Source organism: Podarcis melisellensis, assembly GCF_964234715.1.
Source record: "Podarcis melisellensis genome assembly, chromosome: 7".
Lineage (NCBI taxonomy): Eukaryota > Metazoa > Chordata > Lepidosauria > Squamata > Lacertidae > Podarcis > Podarcis melisellensis.
The window spans coordinates 83,893,589-83,917,241 of NC_138539.1; the positions used below are offsets into that span (position 1 = coordinate 83,893,589).

Sequence of the window (23,653 nt, forward strand, 5' to 3'; positions counted from 1 at the left end):
GGCAATGTGACTTTCATCGTAACAAAATGGTCCTCATTCCGATTTGAGTTATGCAGAACCAGAAACGTCCCTTCAAAGAGACTCCATAGCCTTTCGCATAAATCGGGTCAGCAGCCTTTTTCAGGTGTGGGCCGGTCCACCATCCCTCAGACCATGTGGTGGGCCGGACTGTATTTTGAAGGGGGGGGAATGAACGAATTCCTATGCCCCAGAGATGCATTTTAAATAAAAGGACACATTCTACTCATGTAAAAACACACTGATTCCCTGACCGTCCGCAGGCCAGATTTAGAAGGCCTTAGGTTGCCTACCCCTGGCATAAATCAACTAGGCCACCTGCCCTGGGGGCAATCCATTATTATTATTTATGTGTTTGGTTAAGTTTTACTCTGCCATTTCATCTTTCCATTTCATCTTGCAAAGTGTCTAGGCTCTGTGAATGATGGGACACATAACAACCAGCTTGCATGGCCTGAATATCTCCGCTCCTCAAATGCCTTTTAAAATATGATGGCATCATGACCACCCAAGCATAATGGTGCATTCTGTGTGTTATCCTGACCTTGTTTGGGGTCACAGAAGATCCCCAGGCCTTAATAGTCAAGGCTTTCTTACTTTATAAAGGCTGAAACCATAACCATTTCATTCAAAGCAGCTGCAATGTTTTCATAGAGTGTACACCAGGGAAAGCATAATGGCCAGATCTAACTGATAATGCCTGTTTGTCTGATGTTTATCTGTTAATTGATTTTACAATTTAGGGATTGGGGCTGGGGGTTCGGAGATTTACTTGACGGTCCATGTGATATTTAAAAAGTGCACCCAAGCTCATTAGACAAAAGACATTATGAAACCACTCCCCAATGGTCGCAGGGCTTTCCAGCATGGTGTAGTGGTTAAGAGTGGAGGACTCGTAATCTGGTGAACCGGGTTCGCTTCCCCGCTCCTCCACATGCAGCTGCTGGGTGATCTTGGGCCAGTCACACTTCTTTGAAGTCTCTCAGCCCCACTCACCTCACAGAGTGTTTGTTGTGGGCGAGGAAGGAGATTATTAGCCACTTTGAGACTCCTTAAGGGGAGTGAAAGGCGGGATATCAAGTCCAAACCTCCTCCTCCTCCTCCTCCTCCTCCTCCTCCTCTTCTTCCTTAAGCTCTCCCAATTGCCAGAGTATTCGTGTTTTGCACAGATTTGTGTGCAGAGCTCCAGGCAAAGTCCAGCCTTGGAGAGAGGCTTATGTACTAGAATTCTATTGACAGCTAGGGTGCCCATGTGTCCTACTCTACAGAGAACAGCCCTCTATTGTAAGCTGTCCTCTTTTTAGAGGACTGTCTGTTCTAAATCCAGTTTAAGGATGGGCAGAGCACAGCCAGTCCACTCATGAGGCAAGGCTATGCCTCAAGGACCGTCTCTCCCCCTACGCATGAACCCAGACCCTGCCATCATTATCGGTGCCCCTTCTTTGTGTGCCTCCTGCCAACCTAGCATTTCAAAAGCACATCAAAGTGCAAGTGGATAAATAGGTACCGCTCCGGCAGGAAGGTAAACGGCATTTCCGTGAGCTGCTCTGGTTCGCCAGAAGCAGCTTAGTCATGCTGGCCAATAAAGTGAGATGAGCACCGCAACCCCAGAGTCGGTCACGACTGGACCTAATGGTCAGGGGTCCCATTACCTTTTCTTTATGGCTTTTGAAACTATGGGGAGTGGGTTGTTGTTTTCATTTGTTACTATGTTATGTATTTTTATGTTTTTATATTGCAAACCCCCTGTGATCCTCAGATGAATGGCGGTATAAACATAAAATAAAATAAAATAAAATAAAATAAAATAAAATAAATGTGAGGTGGCCACCTCAAGTGGCAGGATCCACAGGGCAGTGGATTTGGTCTATTATTATTATTATTATTATTATTATTATTATTATTATTACCATTCCACCCATCTGGCTGGGTTTCCCCAGCCACTCTGGGTGGCTCCCAACAGAATATTAAAAACACGACCAAACATCAAACATTAAAAACTTCCCTAAACAGGGCTGCCTTCAGATAGTTATTTCCTTGACATCTGACAGGAGGGCATTCCACAGGGCAGGTGCCACTACCGAAAAGGCCCTCTGCCTGGTTCCCTGCAACCTCACTTCTTGCAGTGAGGGAACCACCAGAAGACCCTCGGAGCTGGACCTCAGTGTCTGGGCTGAATGACTGGGGTGGAGACGCTCCTTCAGGTATACTGGGCTGAGTCCGTTTAGGGCTTTAAAGCCCTAACATCAACACTTTGAATTGTGCTCCGAAACGTACAGGGAGCCCATGTAGGTCTTTCAGGACCGGTGTTATATGGTCTCGGCGGCCGCTCCCAGTCACCAGTCTAGTTGCCACATTCTGGATTAGTTGTAGTTTCCAGGTCACTTTCCAAGGTAGCCCCACATAGAGCACATTGTAGTAGTCCAAGTGGGACATAACTAGAGCATGCACCACTCTGCTGAGACCGTCTGCAGGCAGGTAGGGTCTCAGCCAAGGAGTGCATCTCCCACTAATGCATTCTTGTGTCAGGGACTGGGCAGAGGATAATGCCTCCCATCCTGACCCCTCCAGGGAGGAGGAAGAGGAAGACAGTATAGATTTACAACACGGGTTTGACGGAGGTCACAGCTCAGAGGCAGATGAGGGGGAAAGTTGATAAGTAATGGGAGAGGAGTAGGGGGGAGTGGCAGCTGACTGACACAGTGTCCCTAGAAAGCATTCCAGACCCTCCATCTCTCAGAACCTGGCAAGACTTAAAAGTAGGAGAGCAAAGAGCTCAAAGACAGAGGGCACGTAGAAGCACCCGTAGAAGAGATGATGAAAATGAAGAATGAGGAAGTGGGAAAGTCGGGTGGGTGGTGATTCACTCTGGACAATGCCATTATCCAAGAAGTTAGGTTCTATAGCCTCTCTGTGTAAATATTGAAATAAATTGGATGAATGGCAGATGAAGGTGATGGACTATATGGGATTGGCTGAAATGACTGGCAGAATCCGAGACCAGGGAGAAGAGTCGGCAGAAGAAGTTTGGAAGAAATTTAAAGACTATTTACAGAAATATTGTAAAATCAATGAATGTTAGAAAGATGTCAGATAGAAATTAAGTGGTTTCCAGCTGTAATGTTTTAAGAGAATGTGGGAAAAAAGGTTTAGAAGTAGGTTAAAGTTTATTGATAAGGATTTGCTGAACTAACAATTTGAATTGGAATACAAAAAAGGAAGGTTTGAGGAGGTCTGGGAAGTAAGTTAAAGGAAAATAATTTATGGAAAATTTGTGTGGTTTTATTTATATTTATTTTTGTATTTTTGCTATTTTTTTTCTTTTTTCTTTTTCTTTTTACAGTATTAATATTGAAAATTCTAATAAATATTTTTTAAAAAAAATAAATAAATATTGAAATAAAAAAGGACAGTAACAAACTTTTCCTTGTCTTTATACTTTCCTGGGCAACCATCTGGGAGCTGCTGACAGCATCCTGACACCTCGGCAGCCCCACTGACCTGCTGTCTATATATATAAAACCCACAATATTATTTAGGCAAGTTTGCCTCTGTCATTGCTTTAATGCTGCAAGCACCAGTTGATGAGATGGTGTGGGAACAGGCACAATGTGGGGGTGTCATGCGACACATGCAAGTCTGCAAAAGTGTCACGGGAAACAGATGGAGAATTCAACGTGGGGCTGCTGTTTTCAGTGCTGGCCCTCGATCAAGTGTTACGCCTAGTTGCGTGTTGAGTTCCACAGTGCCACCCCCCCCAAATAATTCACACTTCACACTTCAATTTTTGTTTAGGTTTTTGGCATAATTTTGGCCACAACTTTATTCAAATACAAAATATGTGAGTGGTTGCTTAGGCATTGGTTATGACTATCTGTCCATGCCCTCAGGGACAGAGCTGGCAATCCGTACGCCAACGGAATCCAGTGTGGGAAACAAGTATTGGGTGAGAAAGTGGAGCTGGGCACCAGTCCCGCACTTCTCACCCTCATGTTCCTGCGGGGCTTGCACGGCCCAGGTCCAACGCCATGGACAAGGACGAAAAGAATGGCAAGCCCCTGGATTCCTTTAACGGAATTCCCTTCGCATCATTTGGAGGGGTAGGCACTTACCCCTCCAAGCACCATTTAACCAATGCCTAACCGCCAACCTTACAAGTTGTGACGATTTGCTACGCAGTAGGCAAAAACCAAATGGCACAAGCCAATCAGCCAAATGGCAAAATTCCTACCAGGCCCCCGCACCAAGGCGAACGACCCCATGACAGGCATAGCAAGGTCAACTGAGGAAACCACCCTAATTAAAGGGAGGGAGGGCGGGTGATCCGATCCCAAACGGCCAAGAGGACGTCCCATCGTCTGGCCCCTGTATTTAAAGCCTCTGACCCCTCCTCCAAATTAGCAACATCAAAATTTCCCCAGTAACCCACTTAACCCTTTAAGGCTGGGTTCCACCAAATTTGCCTAATCATGCCAGGGTGGCCTGCTCCCCAACCGCAACACGTGCTCTCTGTTAGGGAGAACACGCTTTGCGTGTTGAGTTCCACAGTGCCACCCCCCCCAAATAATTCACACTTCACACTTCAATTTTTGTTTAGGTTTTTGGCATAATTTTGGCCACAACTTTATTCAAATACAAAATATGTGAGTGGTTGCTTAGGCATTGGTTATGACTATCTGTCCATGCCCTCAGGGACAGAGCTGGCAATCCGTACGCCAACGGAATCCAGTGTGGGAAACAAGTATTGGGTGAGAAAGTGGAGCTGGGCACCAGTCCCGCACTTCTCACCCTCATGTTCCTGCGGGGCTTGCACGGCCCAGGTCCAACGCCATGGACAAGGACGAAAAGAATGGCAAGCCCCTGGATTCCTTTAACGGAATTCCCTTCGCATCATTTGGAGGGGTAGGCACTTACCCCTCCAAGCACCATTTAACCAATGCCTAACCGCCATGGAGCCCACAGCTCACCGCCAAACCACTCACAATCCCAACCAAGCCCTCAACTTGGCCACCACAGCACCCAGCCAAGCCTCATTCCCTGAGGCAGAAAGATGCACACCGTCATCTCTGAAAAGGGATACAGCCTGATAATGAATCAATGGATGTGAAATCACATCTCCGCCCAGCTCACAGATCTTTCTAGCCACTGCTGAATTGATGCGCTTTCTGGCCCTTTCCGTGGCTTCCGGGCAACGACTGCCCACCCAAATGCGGCGGCGTAGCAGCTTAGACCAAAATATTTTTGCTGTTGGCACCCATGCCTGCAGCATCTCCAAGTCCCTCAACATTGCAGCACGTAGAGAAAGACAGTCCATGGATACCAGGTCATTCTCACCCAGCTGCACCACTATGGCTGAGGGAGGCCCCTCCGAGAGCAACTGGCTCCGAATTCGCGGCAGGAACTCCGACCAGCGCATCCCCCGTCTGGTCAGCCACGACAGTCGTACATGCGGAGGAAAGCCAAGGCCTGGACCCAGTCCGGACTGACGTGCTGCAACACCAGCCCAATGGACGATACTGTGCCCCACCAACCAGATGCGGACAGCCGCCGGCCCTGAGGTAAGCAAACAAAACAATGTAAGGATCAAAGATTAATAGCGAACATAACCACGAAACGCATCTGACTTCCAGCGGCCCAAATCCTTTATTCTATCCGCCGACAAGCCCCAGTGAGCCGCCGTCGTTGCAGCCCCAATCCTAAAGGAATGAGGGGCAAAACCAGCGGCCGCGCCATCACAGGCCAAAATCGCCTTCCGCATCACCTGTGCGAACTGGCGTCTGGTTAGGGGCAACCCATTTTCATGCTTGAGCAGAGGCCCATCACCTGAGGGGCGCACTGCTAAATACTTGCTGACGTCCTTTACCGGGCAAGGGCCTGACTCCCCCGTAGCAGGGAGTCGAATGACGGCACCCCTACCCTTCTGATCCGTCTTTGAGTTCCTGACTGTGATTATTAGCTCCGCCGGGAATAACTGCAGATCCCGGAGCAAAAGGCCCCTGGAACGACCATCTCCATGGTCCTCCAGCACAAGTTCACCCACTCTTAACGCTCCGAAAAAAGCAATGGAGAAGGCCGCCGAGAAAAGGCGAGCCTCATACCCTGACCAGCACACCACCCGCAGCCTCTTACGCATCCTAGTCAATAAGTCAAAAGAAATTGGGTGCCGTGATGCTGGCCGGGAAGGACGAAGCCTGCCCCAGCCCTCCAAGGCCTTGCGCACGACAAACTTTGAACAAGGGTCTTTATCATAAAATGTTTTACAGAAGAATGCTATAGCAGCTGCCTGTATCCTAATCGTCTTAGCTGCACGCCCCATCTGAAATAAATGTGCCAAGTAACTCAGCACCTGTGAAGAGGTGGGAGGGAGGCCTTTTAAATCAGTGGCTGCCCTCTGCATAAATGTCAAAAAATTGGTCCAGGCTTTTGTATACGCTCTAAGGGTAGAAGGGGAAACAGATGCCGCTACTCCCTGCAAAACTAATTGCTGCCAAGGTTCCAGAGATGATCCGGGAAATATTCCGGACGTATCCGTGCCTCTGGAACCAGAAGTCTGAACCGCTCCATCTGAAAACGGGACAGAGCATCAGCAATTTCGTTAGACACCCCAGGAACAAAACGTGCAGAAAATACTATATTAAAACGTAAACAATGCAACACGAAAGCCCTCAATAAGGCCGACACCCTGGGTGAACGTGACGACAGCTTTGCCAGCACAGACACCACCGCCTGGTTATCGGTCCAGAAGCAGACACGACGGTTCCTGAATTCCTCGACCCACAAATGCACAGCCACTGCAATGGGAAAAAACTCGAGAAACGTTAGGTCCCGTGTAATCTCTCCTCCCTGCCACGCCGGCGGCCATCGCTTGGCACACCATCGTCCTTTCCAGTAAAGACCAAAACCCAGGGAACCTGCAGCATCAGATTGAACCTGAAAATCATTATGCAAATTTAACGTGTCTTGCCATAAGGACACCCCATTGAATTCCTCCAGGAATTCAAGCCACATGGAAAGGTCGGCCTTCACTTCATTAGGAAGGCGCACTCGATGGTGAGGAGCCTTCAACCCCACCGTGAGACGGGCCAAGCGGGAACAAAAGGGGCGCCCAGGCGCCACCACCCTACACGCGAAGTTCAGGTGCCCTAACAAAGACTGTATTTGCCTCAGGGATACTTTCTTCAAAGGAAGAAGCTCCTCAATGACCGACTTCAAGACCACCAGCTTGTCACTTGGTAAGCTAGAAGTCTGGGCAACTGTATCCAATAGGATGCCCAAGTAAGTCAGTTGAGTTGATGGACCCTCCGTCTTTTCCGCTGCAAGCGGAACCCCCAGCTCCCGCGTAAGATCCGCAAAGGCTTGAAGCAACACCGAGCAATCCCCGGTGTTGCAACCCGAGGCCAGCAAAAAATCATCGAGATAATGCGTGACCCCGCCCAACCCTGTTCTAGTTTTGAGGGCCCACTCCAAAAAAGTGCTAAATGATTCGAAAGCAGCACACGCTACAGAACAACCCATAGGCATGGATTTATCGAAGTAAAATTTTCCCTCAAACTGAAAACCCAGGAGCCAGAAATCATCCGGATGAATCGGGAGAAGGCGAAATGCCGACTCAATATCACATTTTGCCAATAGGGCAGCGCGGCCAAACTTCCGAATCATCTTGATCGCCTGATCAAGAGATGCGTATCTTACTGAGCAGAGGTCAGGAGGGATGACATCATTAACTGAGGTACCCCTAGGATGTGACAAATTATGAATTAAACGAAATTCACCCGGGGCCTTCTTCGGCACGATACCCAACGGGGACACGTGCAACTTATGAAAGGGAGGGGCATCAAAAGGGCCAGCCATCCGATGCATGGCTAGCTCCTTTGCGTTTTTCCGCGGGCTACCTCAGGTAGCTCGCGAACTGATTTCTGGTTAGACGGATTCCGTGCCACGGGGGGCATGGCTACTGGAATCCTAAAACCAATAGAAAAACCATCACTCAAATACTGTGCCGCGTCCCTATCAGGATAAGACTGTAATAAAAGTTGCAGAGCCGGCAGATGGACGGGGGTATAGGCCAGGGAGGTCAAGACCTCATTTTCCTGTGCCTGAAGTTGAAGGGATAGAGACGTTTTGCTTGGGGGGTTGTTGCGAGCCCCCCTTTCCTCCACAAAAGGGCCGACGATACCCAAAACAGGAGGAGGCAGGATGCGTACCATTGCATTTCTCGCATAAGTGCGCGTACTTACAACCCTGGCGCTGACAGGAACCCTTATTAAAATCCCAGCATGGAAGGCGACGACTAGGCCGAAAAGCCTGGGACCTCGCCTTCTGCTGCTCAGGCACCTTCTTATCGATGAGTGGAGCTACATATGTAGTCCACACGTCGAGATCCTTACGATCCCATCTGGCTGAGGGAATCTTGGCAGCACGGCGCCTGAAGTTCTCATCATATTTTATCGCGGCTCTCTCACCAGCATTGGTGAAGGCGGAGCGAACAATAGATAAGTAAACAATTAAATGAAGAGATCTACGCGGATAGGCTGCCACCACAATACCAGCAAAGACCTGGAAACAATCGAGCCAGTGCTCGAAAGTCCTGTCTGTAACGAGGGCACCCTGGCGTTTCTTTGACAAATTCCCCTTCTCCTGGTCCTCCGAAGGAGGGGCAAGTTTAAAAATGTCCACATAGCGACCATTCAGTATCCTAGATCGCAGTTTGGTTGACAAGTGCGAACCTGGGATGATGTCTCTGGCGGAATTGGTAGAGACTTTAACGTCAGGTACCAACACGCCATCCCTACACTCTTGAACTGCCCCATACCTTGCCCGGTGCGAATTGGCCCTGCGATCCCAAGCCCACCGAGGCAGCCCCGAAGCCGTTTCTCCAAAACCCCAATAAAGTTCTTTTGCAGCGCTAGTCTCATCATCAGAACTGGAAGATGACATACCAGAAGAAGTGGCAGATGATTCGTCCCTCCTTCTCTTAGCGCGTTTTCGGGAAGACTTCCTGCGTCGGCGTTTACCACCCGAGGACTTCCTGGCGGGGATTGGCAAACTGTCCTCCATGGACGACTCAGAATCAGGGCTCAACTGCGATGTAACTGGAGCTGATTGAGGAGAAACAACAAGTGAGAGGCCAGAACCCGACGCCACCTCAGCCGAAGGCTGTGTGCGCGCACTACGGCGGGTGGCAACTGCCGAAGGGTTTTGCCTACCCGCGTCCCTCCTAGAGGGACGACAAGGCCTCCGTAGACGACCGCGAGAAGCAGGTAAGTCACGGGGCTGGGCCAGCCGGGACTGAGTTATCAATCCCCTAGACAAGTCATCTTCACTAGAAGACGGAGATGCAGGAGATGATGCCGCCACTGGACGAGGACGCCTTCTGGACGTGGAGGGCTGGTCAGAACAGTGCTGAAGGAGACCATCCATTTCGGCTGCGAAGCGAGACAATGCTGCTGGATTGCCGGCCATACTTTCCACAAGAGATTGCACCCTTCCCATAGAGAAGGAAAGAAAATTAGGGGGGGATGGGGGAAAGGAAGAAACTCTTTAAATCGGGCCCCGGCGGCAGCCGGCAGCGGGCTCGAATGTATTGCCGAGAGGCCGATGCCCCAGCCCAGAGGCAGGGCCCGATAGGCCGGGGGGGGAACCCACCCTCTAGCCTAGAGGTAGGACTATTAGAATTACAATCCAATTTAAGGGGATAAAATTATAATTAAAATTAGAGCGGGGTGAGGAATGGGTAAGGGAAAAAGGGAGGAGGGAATCAATTGGAAACTAGGAAAAGGGGACGAAGGAACAGCAATTTAGGTAGGCCTTAGTAAATAGCAAAGCAGAGTACAACCGTCTCCAGCAGCTCCTGATCCGATCCCAAACGGCCAAGAGGACGTCCCATCGTCTGGCCCCTGTATTTAAAGCCTCTGACCCCTCCTCCAAATTAGCAACATCAAAATTTCCCCAGTAACCCACTTAACCCTTTAAGGCTGGGTTCCACCAAATTTGCCTAATCATGCCAGGGTGGCCTGCTCCCCAACCGCAACACGTGCTCTCTGTTAGGGAGAACACGCTTTCTGGCCTGATATATGATCAATCGGAAGTTGTACCCAACCTGGCTCCCTGACAAGAAGGCTTGTGACAGTAGCACTAAAAGCCTTAGGCTGAATAAAATTGTAAAAAGTCTCCAAGTAATTGATTAGTATTGCACATATTACTTAGAGCATAGATGCATTACGTATAAACATGCCCAGCCATTCTTTATAGGAATTAGGAAGCGCATTCTGCCTCCCATTAATCATGTAACTCTTTTTCACTTTTCTATTTCCCAGTAGGTAGTAGTGAGATATGAATGAGCGAGTTCCCTTAAGCTTCTGCAACTCCCTGAAATAACTACGTAGGTAAGTGCAGTAATAAAATCAATCCAGTAAATGGATTAGATCTTCCTCCCCCTGCCAACTGCACTAATACCAATAAATACATTCTTTGACGCTGAACGCAGAGGTCGTCTATGGAACTGAAAGTTCTGTCTTTGCTGAATCTATATTGTTTTCGATAGTTGGGTGGAGGCTGTTTCGCAGGCTGCCAAACAAACTGTATTTCAAATTGGTACCACTATGGTGGGAAGGTAAAAGGCATTTCCTTGCACTGTGATTTCTGTCACAGTGTTCCATTGCACAAGAAGCGGTTTAGTCATGCTGACCACATGACCTGGAAAGCTGTCTGTGGACAAACACTGGCTTCCTCAGCCTGAAAGCGAGATGAGCGCCACAACCCCATAGTCACCTTTGACTGGACTTAACTCTTCAGGGGTCCTTTACCTTTTTTAATGATCCACTGTATGCTATCGCAACTCCACCCCTTGCCTGCCATATTCCTGCACGCTTCTGATCCACCAACTTCTTCCCAGGAAAAGGTAAGTCTTTTTGAAATCCAGATCTGTCCACCCTTGAAATCAAGCCTAGCAGCTGTCAAAGATGACGACTCTTTCCAGTCCCTGTGAAGACAGAAGTTAATTTGTCATGCTTTGCTTCAAAGGAACACAAACCCACCAATATATGGACTGATTCTAGCCCATCAATATTAGCATGTCTCACATGTTTTAGTTTTCTCCAAAACATCCGTGGAGGTTCATCCGTTATTCAGTTACAAAGCAAAAATTATACATATAAAAATACCTTCTTAAAACAATGCTCCAAATGTGCTTTATATAGTTTCATGCAGTACTGTGTTGCAATTCCCCAACTGCTCTATGTTTAGAAAGATCGGATGATGAGAAGCTATTATATCCTCTTCCAGATTTCTGTAACACTTGCCAAAAATCCAGAGTGCTTAATTGCCTTGTACAATTTGCTAATTGACTCCACGGGATTCATTAGGAATGCCTGTCTATATCTTCTTATTTATAATGTTGGTGACCTCACTCTTAGCCTTTATTCTCAATCAGAACATGAGATTTGTCATTCTGCATAAGGCCAAGGTACATCTAGTCCAGCATTTCTCCAACGGTGACCAGATGGATGCCTTAGGAAGGAAGCCCAAGTATATGAGGACAGGATTATATTTCCCCTATAAACCACGTGGACCTGTTTCCCTTCTGCTGCGGTTCGGCTTCCGACAAAACTTGTGGGTTTTGACTCATGGTCTGGTGTGGCAGAATTCTACATAATCAGTTGTGCACCCAAGGGCTGAGCAAAGACCACTCGTGACAACATTGCATGGTTGAAATTAGGCCACAACTTTACTGGTTACAGATGTAAGGGTTTGGCATAGGCATTGGGTTAACCGATATCAACCAACCCAGTGTTGAGGAGGCCATTTGACATACATCCTCCACAGGATAGCCACCTCAAGGAGTGCATGGCCCGAACCCCTGCCTGGCCATTCAGACAGAAGCGCTTCCTCCAGGATCCCTTTAACGGGATACCCCATACCCTTGGAGAGGCAGGCAGAGGCTTACTACCTTCATGACTAAGGTTTAACCCAATGCCTTACCTGCCAGAGTTGTGACGATTGCTATGAGGGAAGCCCACAAAAAATTCATATTGGCCAATAGGAAAATTTTTGCTAAACTGAATTCTGTTCTGGACATGGGATGAATAAGTGAGCAATTCCCGCTCCCTTTTCTGTTGGAATTCTCTGACACCCTTATCGGTGGGCAACAAAAGGGAGCAGCCTTAGATATTTGGGAGCAGAGGAGCTTTATGGGAAGGGTGGGGAAGATTGCAAAATGTCTCAGTTAATACATGGTTTTCTCATAGCTTCTGGAAAGGCTACATCTCTACACCTCAGGAAACTGACAGAAGTTGCTGTGGGGTTCTTTTGATTTAATCACGCACCCATGTCTTGGAGGGTGTCTAGCTACATTTTACTAAATACACTTCTGGTCATCATCCTGCAAAAAGGAAACCATGGGGTAAGTACAGAAAGGGGCAACTGAATTAATGAAAGGGTTGGTACACTCCTCTATGACTAAAGTCTAGAACATCTGGGGGTGGGGGTTAGTTTATAGAAAAAATATCATTAAGGGAGAACATGAAAGAAGCCTGTACAATTATGTATGGTATCAAGAGAATGGCTGGGGGGAGATCATCCTTCTCACAACACAAAACTGAAAGGTAATCAGCTATACCAGGCATGATCGTGATCTACTGGTAGATCACTGGGCATCTGTGGTAGATCACTAGGAGATCACTGGCTCGCCCCAAAGAAGCTCAACAACCTTGGCTCCCCCCCTATAAAAAGCTCAACAACTTTGCCCTGCCCTCCTAAAAAACGGGGCCTTCCCCTTCCTCCTCCCTAAAAAAAGTGTTATGTACTGAAGTTCTCACCCTGGGCCAGCAGGGGGATACTGTAGATAGTTCAGGTCCACATGTGCAAATAAGGGATTGAAAGTGATGTTCAGTGATTGGATAGTTACAGAAAATGGTTACTGTTGCGTTCTAGTGGAGCTCTATATAAGCAGGCTGGCTGAACCCTTCAGTTCAGTTCTGTTCTGGCCTGTGAATAAACAAGAGCAGTTTGAAGAATCGCTATGTTGTCTGATATGTTCACCCACAACTTAACAAGAAGCTGAACAACTTACCCCGCAAAAGGGGGTAGATCACTGCCAGTTTTTAACTCTGAGTAGTCTCTTGGGAGTTGGCCACCCCTGAGCTATGCAGTTACAAATAGAATGGATAATTCTCTGCCAAAAAATGTGGTGATGGGCACTAGCTAGTTTAAAGGAGGACAGATCTATCAACAACAGCTGTTAGATATGGCCATTAAATTAAACTCCCATGTTCAGGGGCAAGATGCCTCTAAAAACCAGAGCTGTTGCCTTCATGTCCTGCTTGTGAACTTCCTCTGAGGCATTTGGCTGGCCACTGATGGAACTGATGGAACAATAGCCCAGTCCATCAGAACCTTTCCTTCCATCTAGTCTGGCTCTCGGTGTGCCTTTGTCATGGAAATCTTGGAAGCGCGGCATTATTATATGCCCTGAATAAAAAAATATCAGCCTAGAACAACCACAATACATGTTTGTAATGGCCTTAATTGCAACTTTTTGTAAGTGACAATCTGGCATCTTATTCAGACATCGCTTGCTGGCATTGAAGTCAACATAGCTTCACAGAGCGAGAAATAACCATACCATTAACCATTCACAACCTCACTTAGGATTTCAAGCTGTCGCCTTCCCTATTAGAAACAAGATAATTTCCAAGTCCGCAGTTAAGAAGGAATTTTGAATTCCAGGCAAAGGACATACCCATTATCCCAGCCTTATGTAGCTCTCAGGTCCATTAGGCAGAGAGCGGGGGCTTGATTATTCCCATAACAAAAGAAAAAGGGGGGGGAATGAAGATTTATTACTTTTTGAAAAAAATAATTGAAGAGAAAGAGTATAAGCTAAGAACATAGAGCCTCCAACCCACTGAAAAGGATATGGTTTTAGAAACCATTGGGACAAGAGGAAGAAGGATGGGCTTGCAACAGCTTTCAGAAATGAACATGGGAAGCATCCTTTGGGAGCTATTACAGGTACCTACAGAGGAGACCCAAAGCTGCCTTATGCTGAGTCCTGGCCATTGGACCATCTGGCCTGGTATTGTCTCTCTGTGATGGGTCTTCAGGCAAGAGACAGTTGTGATTCAAGGACCCACCACCCACTTGAGGATAAGAAAGACACATGGACATGGTATATTAGGTTAATGGGCTAAAAAAAGGCCACAACTTTATTGATTACAGCATGTGAGAGGTATTGGCTTAGGCATTGGATAAAACAACAAAGCATGACTCCACCCCCTCGGGGAGGGGTGAGTCTATCAAGGGTTAACCACCAGTGGGAGGAGCCTGTTGATGCAAATACAACTGAAAGCTCCCCCTGATTTCACCGGGGGTCGTGCCATGGCCCTAGCCACCAGCAAGGGCGTGGGACAGGATCCACGACTGCCGGATTCCTTTACCGGAATAGCCATAAAATGGAGGGGTAGGCGATGGTCACACCCTGCCCTCCAACACACAACCATATTCCAATGCCTAACCGCCAATACCCAAAAATTGTGACAATTTGCTATGAGGTAGGCGAAAAACAAAGTGGCCGGTGCCAATTTGCCAGTTGGATAAAAATTCCTACCAGGCCCCCTTGGCCAACCAAGGTGACCAACCACAGGTCCATAGCAATGTCAAGAACCAAGCAATGAACTCGAGGGAGGGTAGGTGGGTGATCCGATGGAAGGCAGCAGCACAATGGCTGAGAAATGCTGCCGGGCCGCGTTTGAGTGGCTAAACCCCGCCCCCAAGCCTCCAGCCGATTGGCTGGCCACCTGGGGGCGTGGCACGGCAGCCAGAGCAGTTGGGCAGGGGGTGTCTACCACTAAGTTGCAGCCCTTCTCCAAACAAAATGCTTCATTTAATCAAGCATCAAATCCATCTGATCCAGAATTTAGTTTCTGCTAGTGGAAAGTGAGGTAGATCTAGCAAACTCATAAGGAGGGTATGGTCATTATAGCTATCCTCTGTCCCTAGCATCTGGTTATCAGAGGAATACTGTGGCTGCAAAGGTTCAGCTTAGCGAACATCGCTAATAGCTGTCAATAGCTTCTTATTGTCTGTTAACATCTCAAATGTACCTACTAAACTTCCATGCTCATATTTAGTTTAAATTTTAAAAAAGCATGTTTCATCAGCGGGCATAAATGCAGACAGGCTTTGAGTTTCCCTCAGCGGCTCCTGAGGCAAAACAGAAAATATAGTTTCTTGTCTGCCATGCATACAAGAGGAATTGACCTAACAAGAGATCACCTTATCATGCCTCCTTTTCTGGGGGGTCATCATCCAGAGACCGCTAAATATCACTCACTTGGCTTTTCAGACATTTTTTTGTAAGAAAAATAAACAAATAAATACCTCAGATAGAGAAAGGATAGCCTTTGTTTTAACTGAAAGCACAACACTGAATAATTGGCAGTGGTAAAGAAATTAATCTGTGAAAAATACATCACCTTGAAATTTAATAATATCCTGGTGAGGATTATTACAGTCTGTTGAGGATGAGATCATTGCCTGCTCCCATAAGTTATATGTTCATAATTGTAAATAAATAGATTACAAAGAGATCATAAGTCTCCATTACTCTTCCATCACAAAGTAACAGACCCTGTAAAATGTTGCCCTCTGAGATTTTATAATTTTTGGATAAGTGCAGAATAACAAACATACAACTGTTAAAGGCTTAAGGAGAGAAAAGGTATTGATGTTTGGTGTCAAGGCTCTCAACTGTCTATTTTTCTTCGATTGCTCTGATTTAATAATGTTGGGTGTATTTTTTTCCATTGCAAAACATTTTGAAGTGGTTCCTTGACACTCGGTTTTGCTTTGTTTCTGCTTTCATTGTGGATAGAAGGATTATTATGCAATTTCTGAACATCCCCCAACATTGACATCCATTACCTCCTTGAATCAAAACTGGTTTTGGTGCAATATTATACAGAATATGATCAAATAATAGCACAATGGCAAATCTGGAACGAAACAGAACTTGTTTACATATTCCTTGACTAACTTCCGGCCCGATGTGCCAAGCAAGCAACATTACATCATTATATGATTTCAAAACTCAGTAACAGCATGGCTAGCTGATCTTAATACCTGGCTAAGGCCTTTGACACTGTAATTCACACTGCCCTATAGACTGCCCTTCTGAAAGTTGGCTGCCCAGATAAATCTGTGAACATCATTCAGCTCCTCCATGATAATATGATGGCGACAATCACAGCTCTCAAAGTGAACCATTCACAGTGGGATCAGCCGTTAAACAGGGATGTGTTATCTCCCCAACTCTATTTCTTACCTTCATCGTCATGATCCTACACATTGTTGAAGGGAAACTCCCCATCAGGGTAGAAATCATACACTGAACAGATGGAAAGCTCTTTAATCTGAGTAGGCTGAAAGCAAAGAGTAAGGTTACCATAACCTCTGTCATAGAGCTTCAGTATGCTGATGACAACACAGTGTGCACGCACTTAGAGGATGACCTCCAAACCATCCTAAAATATCTTCACAGAAGCTTACAGAAAGCTTGACCTATCGCTCAATATCCGAAAAAGCACCAACAAACACAAAAAAACCCCTCTGCAGTGCCACAGATCCAACTTAATAGTCTAACGTTGAAAAATGTCGACCACTTTTTCTACCTGGGCAGTTTTCCTACAAGGGCCAACATCGATGCCAAACTCCAGCATCTCCTGAGCTCTGCAAGCACAGCTTTCTCTCAGTTGAAGCACAGAGTGTTTGAGGACCAGGACATTTACAGGGAAAACAAAATGCTTGTTTACAAAGCCATTGTGCTACCAACTTCACTGTACACTTGTGAAACATGAACCACTTATAAATGCCATCTCCAACTCCTCGAAAGATTCCATCAACGGTGTCTCCGAAAAATTGTACACATCACTTGGGAAGACAGGCGAAATAATATCAGTGTACTGAAGAAGCAAAGATCACCAGTTTCAAAGCAATGATTCTTCAACATCAACTTTGTTGGACTGGTCATGTTGTTTGGATGCCTGATTATCGTGTTCCAAAGCAACTACTCTATTCCCAACTTAAGAATGGAAAGCGAAATATAGGTGGACAACACAAGAGGTTTAAAGATGTTCTCAAGGCAAATCTTTTAAAAATGTAATATAAGCACTGATAACTGGGGGAAACTGCCCTGCGAGTGCTCCAACTGGAGAACAACCTTTACCAAAGGTGTCATGGACTTTGAAGAAGCACAAACTCAGGGCAAGGAGAAATGAGCTAAGAGGAAGGCACATTTGGCAAATCCTCACCGTGATCAACTCCCACCCAGAAACCTATGTCCCCACCGTGGAAGAATGTGTGGATCCAGAATTGGCCTCCACAGTCACTTACGGACTCACTGTTAAGACTGTTTTTATGGAAGACTATCTTACTTGGATATGAGTGATATCCAAAGAAGAAGAAAGAAGAAAAAGAATATGGGGGGGGGGCACAGTTAATTTTCCAGCACGTTGAAATGTTACAGAATTCAGACAGCAGAAATCAGCAAAATGTTCCGCATTATGATATGGGTGAGCAAAGAATAACCTTCTACAGAGGCACCATCTTCTGAAGAAGATTGAGGGGGCCCGACGTGACATCCTGTCATCATGCATGCAATGTCATGTGACATCCAGCAGTCGCTCTGCACCTGGCCATGCGTTTGGCGTCAACAATGGAGGAGGGTTCAACCCCCTTAAAAATGAAAAAAAACATTGAGGGGGCACAATGTGCCTCAGCCACCAGGAACTGGCACCTATTACCTTGTATAATGCCTCTTAGTGGGAACAGTGTTTCATGGAACACTTGTTGATGTGGGCCCGAAAGGAAGGTTTTGCCCTTACCATGTCCTCAAACATAGTGGTTCTCCTAACAGAACTGCATGGAAGCCCTACAAGAATATGGATGAAATTACAGGCCACAATCAGGAGGCACCACTGGAGTTAGTGTTATACCTGCTGTGTACAGATCTCATATAAGAGAGGTGAACAAGCAAACTAGGACTCAGCTATACAGCTGCAAACAAAACGTTTTAAGTGTGATTTAAGTGCAATATACAATGTGACACTAGATGGTGAGTCTTGTGGAAAATTCAATGTATTTTTTAGAACTTTTCTTTTAATAAAGCATTTTCAAATCAGTTTTTATACGCGTGTAGATTCCACCTTTTGTGACGTCTGTGCTGTCCATGGTCCTGAAAGTATGAAGCTGAAATCAAATAATGAATGTGGTGTTTGATAGGTATCAAGAAGAAATTTCTATTAAGTATAAAGGCTGAAACAGAGCAGGAATGTGACTATCATGAACTTTTGATTCGAATGTCCTGATTTACTTGACTTAATAAGGGTTTTATACGTGGCTGATATAGAGACCTGCCCAGGCACAATTGTAGAATTCTAGCAAATGGCAGGAAAGGGAAATGTGATAACACAGAGAAGGTCACAAATTATGCAAGTCTGTTGCCTTTTTTAAAGTCCTCATGAAAATCCACCAGCATTTTACTGTGCACTTCTCCAAATATGCATTTTTATGTGATTTCCCCTAATGCAAACAATTTCCCCATACATATTGCAGTTTAATGTTATGTTCAGTATAAGAATTTATACTTACATGCATTTTTAACACTTTGGTTGGAAAACTGCATCACAAAATTTGAAGAAGTATGAATTTCAAAGAACAGCTTCAACTCTGACAAATATGAAAGATCAGGAAAGAGAAAGGCTTCTTTGTGCTAATGAGGAAATGAGAGTTTGTTCGTCTCAAATTAGACCTAATAATTATGAGATTACCCAGCAAAAGCAGACTCACACGTCTCATTGAGTTCGTATACATGCTTACTGTCAGCACCGCCCTTGAGCCAGTGTCACCAACTGGACTCATCCACTCAGCCCCGACTGGGCTAGGCGAGCTGGGTAGCACTTCCAGAGACCACCTTCTGCACAGGAACAGGTCAAAGTGCTGTGGACTCACAGCTTAGAGTTGTGAGCACCAGATTCACTTCCACAAGAAGACAGTCGTCGCACAGCAGAGTACAGCAGAGTCTAGCAGAGTATATAAATGACTCGGAGAGCAGCTCTGTAGAATATCTTCTTTATTCTATCTACAACTATAATACACAAATATATACAGAGCTAAATGAGGTCTAAGCGAAAAATGCTGAACTGCACTGAGTGTCTGCAGCTGCTCTTAGCAGCAGCCTTATCTATACACACGATCTCTCTCTAACACTCAGTCTCTCTCTCTGACACTTTGATGTGAGGCTGGAGCGGAATAAGTAGAGAGCAGAAACCACCCCCTCCTCTCTGGAGAATCAGCAGAGAACATCAGCCGATTCTTCGATATGGGAGGGGTGAAATCTCCTCATATGTAAGAGGATCGTTTATCATTACATTTTGAGAATGATTTCTGTTCTTATGTGGCTGCATTGTTTTATATCTTCTGGGTGTCCCATGATCATATTGTAAAGTAATTGTGTTCTATGTTATAAATCAAGGCACTGCTAGGGGTTGTTTCTTTGTGTTTGCCAATGTTTTTCTTATCAATAAAAAATTCAGTGTGGCACAATTATTATTTTTTTATTCTGAAAGTGTGGCCCAGAGAAAAAGGTTTGAGAACCACTGGTCTAAACAGAAAGTACAAAAATGCAAGCAGGGTTGCATGGTGTTATACCACAACTAATTTACGTTGGTGGTGGAGAGACTGGGTATGCTGGGATGGATGGAGTTAAAATTTGGATGTAGGGAACATTGCAGCTGATAAAGCTGGGTGATCTGTAGATGATCTGGTACACTTCCACTTCAAAACCACTTCAGTGACATGTTGCTGCATAGAAAGACGGATCAGGGCATCTGATTTCCACAACAGAACCCTCTTCTGGCCTGCAAATTATTTTCTTACAGCCTCTCCTTAACCATCTTTTCTACTCAGTGGAGCTCCAAAACCAAAACAGTTGCAAGAAAAGCCTGTGGGGAGATCAGCTGCAGGGAGGTTGGCTGTGGGAAAGTGGTAAGATTCAGCACTCCTCCCCCTTCTTGCGGTTAAAACCAGAAACATACATGCGCGTGCACACACACGGTCTCTCTTTATACAGTGGTACCTCGGGTTACATATGCTTCAGGTTACATACACTTCAGGTTACAGACTCCGCTAACCCAGAAACAGTGCTTCAGGTTAAGAACTTTGCTTCAGGATGAGAACAGAAATCGTGCTCCGGCAGTGTGGCAGCAGTGGGAGGCCCCATTAGCTAAAGTGGTGCTTCAGGTTAAGAACAGTTTCAGGTTAAGAATGGACCTCCAGAACGAATTAGGTACTTAACACGAGGTACCACTTTATGTGATTGGGGCAGGTTTGTGTTTTAAATGCATGGAAATAGCATAATCATATCCCGTTTCGCCCTTGATTATATCAGGGCCTGTGCCCCTTTAAAATCCTGTAAAGTAGAATGCCTAATTCAGTCCTCTTGAGGGGGAAAAATTATAATTGATTGGGAGTGTAGAGGTGAACCTTTCAGCCCCTCTTGGTTCTGGCATTTTCTTTCAATCAAAGCAGAGTCTGACACTTCACACAAATGTCCTTCATGATATGTGATATTACCTTGCTTTGAACTGGGGAAAAAAATCTTTTCCACAAGGAGAGGGCAAAGTATCTGTTTCATGTGGTGAGCAGGTCACTCAATCCTATTAATCTGTTATATATGTAGATCTGGCTCTAACAAAGAGGCATTTAACCATCTTTTGAGGCTCAGCACACTTAAATGATGTGCAAGGCGAGATGTGTTCCTAGCGTAAATCAATACCTTTCCGTCCAAGTCATCAGTGTAGCTGTCCTGATATTTGCTAACAGAGGATGTCACCAGTTTCAGAATGCATAACCTGAGAGTTAAATCGATTTCTATCTGTATTATGTTACTCCAATATTTGTAAAGCCTCCTTGCCTTTTAAAGCTGACCGTGAATAATTAGTCCCGCTGACAGCACAGTATTTAACATCACAGACTCTTCATCATGAATATTTATTGTCTAGGTCTATCTGCTCCCACTCCTTCTCTGCGGAATAAAACCCATTGTGTGATACCCCTCTATAGCACAGAGCAGCAAGCAGGGGAAAGGACTGAGAGCTGTGCATACAGAGAGCTGACAACATTTTCAGGTTAATGAAAAGGCTTTTTTGCTTCAGGGGGAGGCAAATGAGATACATCAGTCAAGAACATATTCACAAACCTCCCCTTCAAGAAGTGAATTCATGCACCAACACGAGTTTGCATTTGCCCTCCATCTCCCAATCAAGACCACACTGTATTTCACCAGGGCAAGCAAACGCAAGACTTGGGAGGGAAAACCACTTTGCTGGGTCACATTAATGAATAGATGGCATCTGGGTTGTTGTTCCTTTCGTTTTTTATCTGCAGGCAATGCAACGCTTCCCCCTGGAGTTATTGGGTGATTTATAACAGCAGACTTCTCTGGATCATGCTTGGCGCAAAATGAGTTTAAGTGGCTTCTCCAGAAAACCAGAAGAAAGGAGACAGGGAATATCAGGTCAAGGCTGGTTTCAAAACTCTTGTGCAGTAAGGAATTGGCAGGGAAACTTCCTTTGCCTGTTCAAGGCCTTCTTGTTTTCAAGTCATGCATCACACCGAAAGGTTTGTTTAATCTGATTACACATGTGAGTAAGAAAGAAGAAGGCAACATAAATGAAGAGGAAACACCTGACAGTGCTTCTCTCAACTTTGCAGGTTTCGGTTTATACATCTTAAAACAGGCCATGAAGACAACTCACATTATGTTGGGGAGGGGTGTTACGCAGATGTATAAATGAGATTGAACAGCTATGAGCAAGGGGGCAGAGCTCAAGGGCAGAGCAGAGGGTCTCTGGTTTTTGGGTGAGCCACTATCCATCAGGTCACTGAGCTAGCTCAAACAATGATCTGACTCAGTACAGTGCAGCTTCACGTCTTCAATCCCCCAGAACCTCAGAATCCAGGCCAGAAAAATATAGATGTTGAAACAGCACACTATCAGAGTGTTTACCTTCCCGCCGGAGCGGTACCTATTTATCTACTTGCACTTTGACGTGCTTTCAAACTGCTAGGTTGGCAGGAGCAGGGACCAAGCAATGGGAGCTCACCCTGTCATGGGGATGCGAACCGCCGACCTTCTGATCGGCAAGTCCTAGTCTCTGTGGTTTAACCCACAGCGCCACCTGTGTCCCGCAGTCAACCTAGATGGCCTCAGCCCAGTATACCTGAAGGAGCGTCTCCACCCCCATCGTTCTGCCCGGACGCTGAGGTCCAGCGCTGAGGGCCTTCTGGCGGTTCCCTCATTGCGAGAAGCAAAGCTACAGGGAACCAGGCAGAGGGCCTTCTCGGTAGTGGCGCCCACCCTGTGGAACGCCCTCCCATCAGATGTCAAGGAAATAAAACAACTACCTGACATTCAGAAGACATCTTAAGGCAGCCCTGTTCAGGGAAGTTTTTAATGTGTGATATTTTAGTGTATTTTTGGTTTCTATGGAAGCCGCCCAGAGTGGCTGGGGAGGCCCAGCCAGATGGGCGGGGTATAAATAATAAATTAGTAGTAGTAGTAGTAGTAGTAGTAGTAAGAAGACTCTTGTGTTGGTTGGATGAATTTCTAAAGCTCAGACATTTCAGCCAACACATCTATCTGACTGATGTGTTTCTGAAATTACAGTCATACCTCAGGTTACAGATGCTTCAGGTTGCGTTTTTTCGGGTTGCGGACCGCCGAAACCCAGAAGTACTGGAACGGGTTACTTCTGGGTTTTGGCAGTCGTGCATGCGCAGAAGCGCTAAATCGCGCTTTGTGCATGCACAGAAGCATCGAGTCACAACCCGCACGTGCACAGATGCAACGCTGTGGGTTGTGGACACTGCGGGTTGTGAACGTGCATCCCGCACGGATCACGTTCACAACCCAAGCGTCCACTGTGATCACATCATGTCATTTCCCCAAGAAATTGTGCATATGTGTGTTCTATGTTTAGGTGATTGCTTTCCTACATTGTTGTTGTTGTTGTCATCCATTTGTCTCAAGAGAGTGCACCTCCATGGATGACGCTGAGCTCCTGGAGAATCCCAGTCCCTGCTGTGACTGCAGAGACATGTAACTTGTAACTGATGTCCCCCATGTTGCTTTTGCTGTGTTAGCAGAGCCAAAGAGACCTCTCTGATGGGCAAGCCTTGGCAGTGTGTATGGAGGTCCTGGGCTGCCCAGATGACTCACCTCTCAGCCTCACAGTTGTGGTCCAAAGGAAAGAAGAGCAATACATTTGGCACCAGCTTGGCTGCAGGAGTTGCCAGAAAGAGATTGTTAATGCACTTTTTAAATGATGGTGTTGTATGGGGCACTTTGCACATGTTCAGAGAGACACTTTTTCATAACTTTGATCATTTTTAAAGGTTTTTCTCATCAGAGGGAAACGACATTCAACGTATTTCCAGGAGCACTGTGTAGTTTGGACCCTTTTTGTAAAAAAACAAACCCACCCAAAAACCGCATGATCTGTCTTCTTTCATAAAGACTTGGCTGTCAACCTAGGTAAAGGTAAAGGGACCATTGACCATTAGGTCCAGTCATGGCCGA

The 23,653-nt window shown here is 46.0% G+C and overlaps 1 long non-coding RNA gene across 1 annotated transcript in view; it reads right to left on the minus strand.

The window, feature by feature from the left end:
- LOC309373629 overlaps positions 1-19,614 on the minus strand; it is an 87,414-nt gene extending 67,800 nt beyond the window's left edge. Inside the window, exon 1 of the long non-coding RNA XR_014170109.1 lies at positions 19,443-19,614. This is a non-coding gene — a long non-coding RNA (uncharacterized lncRNA). The remainder of the gene's footprint in view (positions 1-19,442) is intronic.
- Positions 19,615-23,653: the final 4,039 nt, after the last annotated feature.